Source organism: Propithecus coquereli, unplaced genomic scaffold, assembly GCF_000956105.1.
Source record: "Propithecus coquereli isolate 6110/MARCELLA unplaced genomic scaffold, Pcoq_1.0 Scaffold214, whole genome shotgun sequence".
NCBI classification, from domain to species: domain Eukaryota; kingdom Metazoa; phylum Chordata; class Mammalia; order Primates; family Indriidae; genus Propithecus; species Propithecus coquereli.
This window is the reverse complement of record NW_012146523.1, coordinates 2,704,622-2,715,989: the sequence shown is the minus strand read 5'-3', so window position 1 is coordinate 2,715,989 and position 11,368 is coordinate 2,704,622. Positions and strand designations below refer to the sequence as shown.

The 11,368-nt window shown below is 36.3% G+C and overlaps 1 pseudogene; it reads right to left on the bottom strand.

Moving 5' to 3' along the window:
• Positions 1–6,981: 6,981 nt before the first annotated feature.
• Positions 6,982–10,194, bottom strand: LOC105810528 (annotated as a pseudogene).
• Between the last annotated feature and the right edge of the window lie 1,174 nt (positions 10,195–11,368).

The following is an 11,368-nucleotide window of genomic DNA, read 5'->3' as shown; positions in this document are numbered from 1 at the left end:
TCACCTTGGGAAAGTCACTTCTACTTTAAGTTTCAACTTTCTGATCTGTCAAGTAAGAAAAATAATATATACTTTATGCAAGTATTAAAAGAGATGATCTATGTGAAGGTGACTCATAATAAGCAACTTCCAAATATTAGTGAAGGTGATATGATGATGATGATGATGATACACCTAAGTTTATTCAGGAAGAAACAAGATTCAGATTCTTTAAGTGTCTTGCCTAATGTCACACAATTGGTTGAAAAGCATTTCTGACTCTAATTCATGCCTTTTGCTGTTTATCTTTGATGGCACCCAAGGATCTCCTGGGACTTTTATTATATAAATAGTTCTGATTTCTGCTTATTCTTAGGGATATTTTATTTGCAGACTGACTTCTAAGCCATAGATAATAACCAATCTGTTCCTTCTGTATCTGAGGATCCCACTGGCCCAGCTCTAACCTGCTATACAAAGCCAGAGATAAAACTTTTTACTTTTTATTTTTTAAATTAATCAAGTTACAGATGAGCATCACATGACCTATTAGTGCCTTCAAACTCTCACATTAGCCTAGTCACCAGGCTTGCCACAACAAACTTTTTCCTTCTGACAGTATTTATATTGCTATTTAAAGTAGATGCCAACAAGTTTTAACTCTTGAGTTTATTTATATTCATAATCTTTTATCTATACTCTGATATTTCAAGGTTAATGAAATCAGTACTTCTGAAAATGAGAGCCGATATCCAAGAAGAATTCAAACATGAAAAAAATGTATTATTTCCTCCTCCTCATGTCTTCCTGTACAAAAATAATATTTCTAAGAAAGGTCAAAATTATAGTTGGTAACAATTAACATGAAACTTTAATTGAGAATTAACATGAGAATTTTAATTTTATAAACCTATAATCTTTGTCTAAAGTCTGTAATCTTAATCCAAATGAAATGCAAAGATAGAGTCTACAAACTTATTTGACAACTTTTGTCAGTGCTTAATCACTCCTCCTAAGGTGGTTTTTTGTATGTCTATTCACTAAAGCAGTTGTGTTTCTAGGTGTTGGCTGCACTTGGTAGCAGTTGATTTAAACTATTTGAAGTAAATCCAGTTCCAGGAATTAATGACACTTCGTATTATAGATTGGTGGCATTTGTGAGTCTAGAGCAGGTGTCAGCAAACTTTTTTCTTTCATAGCCAGATAGTAGAGACTTTAGGCTTTGCAGGCAAAAGGTCTCTGTTGTAATTACTGAACCCTGCTATTATAGCAAGAAACAGCTGTAGACAATGTGTAAATGAACAGGCATGGCTGTGTTTCAATAAAACTTCATTTACAAAAGCAGATATTAGGCCTTCAGGACATAGTTTGCTGACCTTTGGTCTGGAAGCTGGTAAAACTTATCCTAGATGTCAGTGACACTAGCCATATCTTGACACTTTGTGGCACTTGATAATAATTTAATGGCACATACAATTACAGGTTTGGGTGTGTTGGGGCACTTTGTAGAATCAACACATGGTGGAGGCTTCTTATCAATGGGTGAGACTTATGATTCTAGATCTTGATAGCACTTAAGTTTTTATGCTTGATGATCCTTGTGGCCTTGAATGCTGGTAGCATTTACAGTTCTAGGAAGTGGTGATTTACAGCATTTAGGGTAATTTGTCAATGCTAAAATCACAGCCCTTGGCCCATAGTAAACACTCAAAAGAATGCTTGTTGAGTAAATAAATGATCACTGCTTGGTTCTCCAAAAGATGCTAAAAATTACACCTCTAATATTTACTAATTTCTACACTCCATGTTTTGTATTCAATAACCTACAACTTAATTTGGAAAGAATGAGAGAATTTGGCCAACAAGTGGTTTGAGTTTTCATTAATTCATACTTTCAGTCACTGTGCCAGCAAATATTAACTAAGAGTCTACTTATATATAAGGTATAGAATTACTTCTAACTAATCATGTCATATATCATATCTAAGTGTCTGGGTTCACCAGCTTTATAGATATCTCTTACTGAAGCTTGGTGTATCTTCCAAAGGAATGGGGATGCTATTATATAGAAATCCTACTGTTTCATCTTAAATAAATAAATAGGATCGTATCCCTCTTTTGCACCACTCTGAGAATGTGATACACTGGGTCTAGAAAACTCCAATTTTACAAATACAAGTAAAAAATAATGAGGACAAAGTTAGGTCTACCTGTTGACTCAAGAACATGATTGACAATAAAACATCACTTCACAAACATACACACACACACACACACACACACACACACACAGACAAGTTAGTTATGTTTAATGTATTTGTTTGTTTTTTTAATAAAATAACTAAGGCCAGGTGCACTGGCTCACGCTTGTAATCCCCAGCACTTTGGGAGGCTGAGGTAGGAGGATCCCTTGAGGCCAGAAGTTTTAGGCTGAAGTGAACTATGATCACTCTACTGCATCCCAGCCTGGGCCAGAGAGTGAGACTCTGTCTCTAAAAGAAAAAAAAATGAAAAGAAAAGAAAAGGGGGGCAAGGGCAACATACGTAACCTAAACATCTGTACCCCCATAATATGCTGAAATTAAAAAAAAAAAGAAAAGAAAAGAAAAAGAAAACTAAGACAAGTAGCAACATTTCTATAGAAAAGTGAAATTGCAAGCGCCACTGAAAAGCCATATTAACTTCCAAGGTTTTGGCACCATCGTGTGGCCATTTAGATTTATTTTCTGTTTTCCAGGATTGTTGAGGTATGATTGACAAAAATAGTATGTATTTAAGATGTACAAAGTGATGTTTTGATATACACATACATTGTGAATTGATTACAACCAAGCTAATTAACATAATCCATCACCTCACATAGTAATCATTCTGTTTGCGTGTGTATGGCAAGAACACCTAAGATCTATTCTCTAGGCAAATTTCAAGGATACGATACATAATTATTAACTATAGTCACTGTGCTGTACTTTAGGTCTCCAGAATTCATTTACCTTATAACTGATACTTTATATTCTTTAACCAATATCTTCCCATTTCCCCCAAACCCCACCCTTTCATTTTCTATTTCTATGAGTTCAAGTTTTTTGGATTCTACATATAAATGAGATCATGCACTATTTATCTTTCTGAGTTTGCTTTATTTTATATGGCATCATGTCCTCCAGGTTCATCCACGTTATCACAAATGGCAGGATTTCCTTCATTTTAAAGGCTGAATATTATTCCTGTGTGTGTGTGTGTGTGTGTGTGTGTATGTGTGTATCACATTTTCTTCATTCATTCATCAATAGACACTTGGTTACTGTATGCTGCATAAATATATCTCATTGAGATAGTGATGTTATGTCCTTTGGAGATATATATAGTCATATATATCCAGCAGTGGGATTGATGGATCATATGAAAGTTCTGTTTTTAATTTTTTGAGGTATCTTAATACTGTTTTCTATAATAGCTATACCACTTTACAGTTCCTCCAACAGTATACAAGAGTTCCCTTTTCTCCCCATCCCTGCCAACACTGTTTGTCTTTTGACTTTTTGATAATAATTATCCTAACAGGTGTGAGGTAATATCTCATTGGGGTTTTGATTTGCATTTCCCTGATAATTAGTAATGTTGAGCACCTTTTCATATACCTCTTGGCCATTTATATGTCTTCTTTGGAAAAATGTCTATTTAGGTTATTTGCCAATTTTTTAATTAGGTTATTTGTGATTTTGCTATTGAGTTACATATTTTGGTTATTAATCCCTTATAGAATATATGGTTTGCAAATATTTTCACCCGTTCCATGAATTTTCTCTTCATTTTGATGACTGTTACATTTAATGTGCAGAGCTTTTTTTGGTATAGTCACTGTGTTTTTGTTACCCATGCTTTTGGTGTCCTATTCAAAAAATTATTACCCAGAACAATGTCAAGAACTTTTCCCCTACGTTTTCTTCTAATAGTTTCACAGTTTCAGGTCTTATGGTTAAGTCTTTAATCCATTTTGAGTTTATTTTTGTACGTGGTATAAGAAAAAGGTCCAACTTCATTCTTTTGCATGTGGATATTCAGTTTTCCCAAGATTATTTATGGAAGAGACTTCGTTTCCCTCATTGTGTATTCTTAACACCTTTGTCAAAGATTAGTTGACTGTACATGCATGGGTTTATTTCTGGGCCTTTTATGCTTTTTCATTGGTTTATGTGTCTGTTTTTGTAGCAGTATCATACTGTTTGGTTTGCTATAGCTTTATAATATAATTTGACATCAGGAGATGTGATGCCTCCAGCTTTGTTCTTCTTTTTTGAGATTGCTTTAGCTGTTCAGGGTCTTTTGGGTCCCCTATAAATTTTAGGATTATTTTTCTATCTCTATAAGAAATGCCATTGAAATTTTTGATAGGGAGTGCACTGAATTTGTAGATCACTTTGGATAATATGAACATTTTTTCCCTATTACATTCAACTTTTATTTCAATTGTAAATTTACATATTTAAATTACAAATAAAATATTTTGCATAATTCAGTATGAATTTATCTATTCTACTTTTTTAAACAAGTATATTTTAACAGACTTAGGGGTACAAATGGTTTTGGGTTACATAAATGAATTGTATAGCGGTGATGTCCAGGTTATTAGTGTACCTGTCACCCGAATACTGTACATTGCATTCAATGAGTAGTTTTTCTTCCCTTGATCCCCCTCAGCCTTCCCCCTTGTGTGTCTCCAGTGTCCCTCGTACCACTCTGTGTGCCCTTGTGTACCCATAGCTTAGCTCCCGCTTATAAGTGAGAAAATGTGGTATTTGGTTTTCCATTTCTGTGTTACTTCACTTAGGATAATGACCTCCAGTTCCATACAAATTGATGCAAAAGACATTAGTTCATCCTTTTTTATGGCTGAATAGTAGTCCATAATACATATATACACCACATTTTCTTTATCTACGCATTAACTGATGGGCACTTAGTTTGATTCCCTATCTTTGCAATTGTGAATTGTGCTGCAGTAAACATATTAGTGCAGTTGTCTTGGTTTATAGGGGACCCAAAAGACCCTGAACAGCTAAAGCAATCTCAAAAAAGAAGAACAAAGTTGAAGGCATCACATTTCCTGATTTCAAATTATATTACAAAGCTATAGTAAACAAAATAGTTTTATACTGCTATAAAAACAAACACATAAACCAATGATATAATGATATAATGAGTTATTTTTTCTTTGGATAGACGACAATAGTGGGGTTCCTGGATTGGATGGTAGGTCTACTTTTAGTTCTTTGAGAAGTGTCCATACTGTTTTCCATACAGGTCGTACTAATCTACTTTCTCCTCAACAGTGTATAAGTGCTCCCTTTTCACTGCATCCATGCCAGTATCTATTGTTCTTTGACTTTTTAATAATTACCATTCTGATGGAGTAGGGTGGCGTCTCATTGTGGTTTTAATTTGCATTTCCCTGAGGATTAGTTTGAACATTTCCCTGAGGATGTTGAACATTTTTTTCATATGTTTATTGGTCATTTGTATATCTTCTTTTGAAAAATGTCTGTTCGTGTCATTTGCCCACATTTTAACGGGATTATTTGTTTTTTCTTGCTGATTTGTTTGAGTTCCTTATAGATTCTGGATATTACTACTTTATCAGATGTATAGTTTGCAAATATTTTTAAATCAAGAACTCAATCCCATTTACAATAGCTGCAAAAAAGAGAGAAATACCTAAGAATATACCTAGCCTAGGAGGTGAAAGATCTCTATAGTGAGAACTACAAAATGCTGATGAAAGAAATCATAGAAGACACAAGCAAATGGAAAAACATTCCATGTTCACGGCTTGGAAGAATCAGTATTGTGAAAATGGCCATACTTCCCAAAGCAACCTATATATTCAATACAATTCCTATCAAAATACCATCATTTTTCACAGAATTAGAAAAAAAAATCCTAAAATTCATATGAAACAAAAAAGGGTCCAAATAGCCAGTGCAACTGTAAGCAAAACTAACAAAGCTGGAGACATCACATTATCCCACTTCAAATTATACTACAAGGCAATAGTAACTAAAAACAGCATGGTACTGGTATAAAAATAGGCACATAGATAAATGGAACTGAACAAAGAACCCAGAAATATAGTCAAATGCCTACAACCAACTGATCTTTGACAGAGCAGACAGAAACATCCACTGGGAAAGGGACACCCTATTCAAGATATAGTACTGGGAAACTTGGATAGCCAGATGCAGAAGAATGAAACTGGATCCCTATCTCTCATCATATACAAAAATTAAAATGAGATGGATCAAAGACTTATATTTAAGACCTAAACAATAAAAATCCTAAAATTCACCACCATACCTAGTAAAACTCTTCTGGACATTGGCCTAGGGAAAGAATTTATGACTAAGACTCCAAAAGTAAATTCAACAAAATAAATAAATAAATACATAAATAGGACTTAATTAAACTAAAAAGCTTTTGCACAGCGAAAGTATGGACATTCTGATAATATTAATTCTTCTAATCCAAAAACACAGGATATCTTTCCATTTATTTGTGTCTTCTTCAATGTCTTTCATCAATGTTTTATACTTTTGAGTGTATGGATTTTTCACTTTCTTAGTTAAATTTATTCCTAAGTATTTTTTATGCTATGGTAAATGAAATTGTTTCCTTAATTTCTTTTTTGGAAGGTTTGTGGTTAGTGTACAGAAGCACAATTGATTTTTATATTTTGATTTTGCTTTTTTTTGTTGTTGTTGTTGTTTAATGCCAATTTTAAATACAGTTTTATTTAAGACATTGCATTTTCCACTTACAATACAGTGCTTATAAAGTACAATGTTACTTCCTTCCCCTGTGTACACATTCCATATTCAAGTATTGAGAATGCCCAGTAATTTACTATAGCAGCTCAACTTTAAATCTGCCACATAATTTGCTATAAATTTGGATCCTTCAATGTTTTACTGTGTGGAACAATGGTACATCTATTCTTGGGTTGGCTTAATCAACCTTTTCAATGGTGAGGCCTAAAGAAGCACCACCAAAAGGAGGAGCTTTGCCACTAGGGAAGCTCCCAGGCATTCATCCTGGCACGCCTCCTGGCATGCCTCCTGCACTCTGGTACAGCTTGGTAATGATGGGGTCGCAGACTTTCTCCAGCTCCTTCTGCTGGTGTTCAAATTCTTGCTTCTCTGCAGTCTGATTCTTATCAAGCCAGTTGATAATTTCATTACGCTCATCAAGAATCTTCTGTTTGTCTTCATCATGGATCTTGCCTTGAAGTTTCTCATCTTCAACAGTTACTTTCATGTTGAATGCATAGGATTCAAGTGAATTCTTTGATGCCACTTGGTCCCTCTGCTTCTCATCTTCATCTTTGTATTTCTCAGCTTCCTGGACCATATGTTCAATGTCTTTCTTGCTCAAATGCCCCTTGTCATTAGTGATGGTAATCTTATTCTCTTTTCCTGTGCTCTTATCCACAGCAGAGATGTTGAGAATGCCACTGGCATCAATACTGAAAGTGACTTCAATCTGAGGAACACCACAGGGGGCAGGAGGTATGCCTGTGAGTTCAAACTTGCCAAGTAAGTTGTTATCCTTGGTCATGGCCTGCTCACCTTCATAAACCTGAATGAGCATGCCAGGCTGGTTGTCAGAGTAGGTAGTGAAAGTCTGTGTCTGCTTCGTAGAAATGGTAGTATTGTGCTTAATGAGTACAGTCATACTCCACCAGAAGTTTCAATACCAAAAGAAAGGAGTAACATCTAAGAGCAGCAAATCTTGAACATTCTCAGATTTGTCTCCCGACAGGATGGCTGCCTGGATAGCTACACCATAAGCAACAGCCTTGTCAGGGTGGATGCTCTTATTCAGTTCTTTTCCACTGAAGAAGTCTTGTAGAAGCTTTTTTTTTTTCTTTCAGCATATTATGGGGTACAGATGTTTAGGTTATGTGTGTTGCCCTTGGTTCCCCTCCCCCCAAGTCCGTGTTTCAAATATGTCCATCCTTCGGGTAGTGCGTATTGCACTCCTTGCGTTTACAAATACCCATCCCCTCCTCCCTCCTCCCCCCTCCTCCCGCCGCCCTCCCCCTTCCCCAGCATCCAGTAGATGTTGTCCTGATATGTGCTTTTATGTGTTGATTAGTTAATACCAATTTGATGGTGAGTACAAATGGAACCCGTTCTTTTGCTCTTGTGGTGCCCCACTTTGGATAATGGGCTCAAGTTTAATCCAGGAAAATGTAAGTGGTGCTAGATCACTGTCATTTCTTATAATTGAGTAATATTCCATTGTAAACAAATAACAAATTTTGATAATCCACTCATGGATTGACGGGCACTTGGGTTGTTTCCACATTCTTGCAATAGTGAATTGTGCTGCCATAAACATTCGGGTGCAGATGTCCTTATCGCAGAATGTTTTGTGCTCTTTTGGGTAGATGCCTAATAGTGCTATTGCTGGATCGAATGGTATTTCTATTTTTAGCTCTCTGAGGTATCTCCAAATTCTTTTCCACAGAGGTTGCACTAATTTGCAGTCCCACCAGCAGTGTAGAAGAGTTCCTGTCTCTCCACATCCTCGCCAACATTTGTTGTTTTGTGTTTTTTTGATAGAGGCCAATCTCACCGGGGTTAGGTGATACCTCATTGTGGTTTTGATTTGCATTTCTCTAATGATTAGAGATGTTGAGCATTTTTTTATATGTTTGCTGGCCATTATTCTGTCTTCTTTTGAAAAGTTTCTGTTCATTTCGCTTGCCCATTTGTTGATGGGGTTGTTTGATTTTTTCTTGTTGATTTTTTTGAGTTCTAGATAGATTCTGGTTATCAGCCCTTTATCAGATGTGTAGAGAGCATGCAGAAGACTGAAACTAGACCCCTACCTCTCACCTCTCACAAAAATCAATTCAAGGTGGATAACAGACTTAAACCTAAGGCATGAAACCTTAAGAATTCTAAATGAAGATGTTGGGAAGACCCTTTCAGACATCGGCCTAGGTAAGGAATTCTTGAAGAAGACCCCCAAAGCAATCGCCGCAGCAACAAAAATAAATAAGTGGGATCTAATCAAATTAAAAAGCTTCTGCACTGCCAAGGAAACTATCATTAGAGTGAATAGACAGCCCACAGAATGGGAAAAAATATTTGCTCTCTACACATCAGAAGCTTTTGAATCTTGGGAATATTAGTAGAACCACCAACCAGGACAATATCATGAATCTGTGACTTACCTAGTTTGGCATCTGGAAGGGCATTCTCCACAGGGTCCAGGGTGCCACGGAAGAGATCAGCATTCGGTTCTTCAAATTGGACATGGGTAATGGAGGTATAGAAGTCAATTCCTTCACAAAAGGAATCAATCTCAATATTGGCCTGGATGTTGGAAGATAGAGTATACTTAGCATGTTCACAAGCAGTACGGAGGTGCTGGACAGCTCTTTCTTTCTCACTGATGTCCTTCTTATGCTTGTGCTTGAACTTGGCCGGAAAGTGGTTGACCATTTGGTTGTCAAAGTCTTCTTCACCTAAGTGGTTATCTCCAGCTGTAGATTTGACCTCAAAGATTCCATCTTCAATAGCGAGGATTGACACACCAAAGGTGCCACCTTCTAGGTAAAAGACCAGCACATTTCTTTCAGCTCCAACCTTTTTGTCTAAGCCATAAGCAATAACAGCAGCAGTTGGCTCATTTAGAATCCTAAGAACATTGAGACCAGCAAGGAACCAGCATCTTTGGTAGCCTGATGCTGAGAGTCATTAAAGCAAGCTGGCACTGCGACCACAGCATTGGTAACAGTCTTTCCAAAATAGGCTTCTGCAGTTTCCTTCTTCTTTGTCAGATCATAGACAACACCTCCTCTGGATAGAAACTTTTCATCTCTCCCTTGTATTCTACTTGGACCTTGGGCCTGCCTGCATCATTCACCACCATGAAGGGCCATTGCTTCATATCAGACTGGACAACAGCATCATAAAATCTGCATCCAATCAGACGTTTGGCATCAAAAACTGTGTTGTTAGGGTTCATTGCAATTCGATTCTTCACAGCATCACCTATCAATCATTCGGTATTAGTAAAGGCAACATAGCTTGGAGTGGTTCGGTTTCCCTGATCATTGGAAATTATCTCTACTTTTCCATGCTGGAAGACACCCACACAAGAGTAGATGGTGCCAAGATCAGTTCCAACTGCAGGTCCTTTAGACATGGTTGCTTACTTGTAGGACCAGCTTAGCTTGCAAAGACCACACACAAAACCCAGGAGCTGCTGCCACATTCAATGAGACCTATACATTAATTTTGTATCCTGAAGCTTTACTAAATTTGTTTACCAGTTCTAACAGTTTTTTGGCAGTCTTTAGGGTTTTCTATAGATAGGATCATATCATCTACAAACAGAGACAATTTAACTTCTTCCTTTCCAATTTGGATGACTTTTATTTCTTTTCCTTGTCTAATTGCTTTGGCTAGAACTTCCAGTGCTATGCTAAATAGAAGTGGAGAGAGTGGGCATCCTTGTCTTCTTTCTGATCATAGAGAAAAAGCTTTCAGCTTTTAACCATTAAGCATGATGTTAGCTGTGGGCTTCTCATATATGGTCTTTACTGTGTTGAGGTAGGTTCCTTGTAAACCTATTTTGTTGAGAATTTTTATTGTGAATGGATGGTGAATTTTGTCAAAAGCTTTTTCTATTGAGATGATCATTTGGTTTTAGCTCTTCATTCTGTTAACATGGTATATCACATTGACTGATTTGTGAATACTGAACGATCCTTGCATCCCAGGAATAAATCCCACTTGGTCATGGTGTATGAGCCTTTTTATGTGCTGAATTCAGTTTGCTAGTGAGAATTGCTTATTGAGAATTGTTACCTCTATGATCATCAGGAATATTGACCTAAAGTTTTCTCTTTTCTCTTCTTGTGGTGTGTTTGGCTTTGTTATCAGGATAATGCTGGCCTCACAAAATGAGTTTGGAAGTGTTCCCTCTTTTTCTATTTTTTGGAAGAGTTTAAGAAGGATTGGCATTAATTCTTTGAATGTTTTATAGACTTCTCCCATGAATCCATCTGGTCCTGGACTTTTCTTTTATGGAAGGTTTTTGATTACCAATTCAATCTTCATATTGGTCTGTTCAGGCTTTCTATTTCTTCTTGATTCAGTTGTTTGTTTGAGATCTTTCTTCTTCTTTAATGTAGGCATTCATCTGTATAAACTTCCCTTTTGATACTGCTTTTACTGCATCCCCTAAGTTTTGTTATGTAGTGTTTTCATATTTGTTTTTCTTAAGATTTTTAAAACTTCTCCTTTAATTTCTTCTTTGACTCAAAGGTTGTTCTAGATTATGTTGTTTAGTTTCCATGTATTTGTGAATTTTCCTA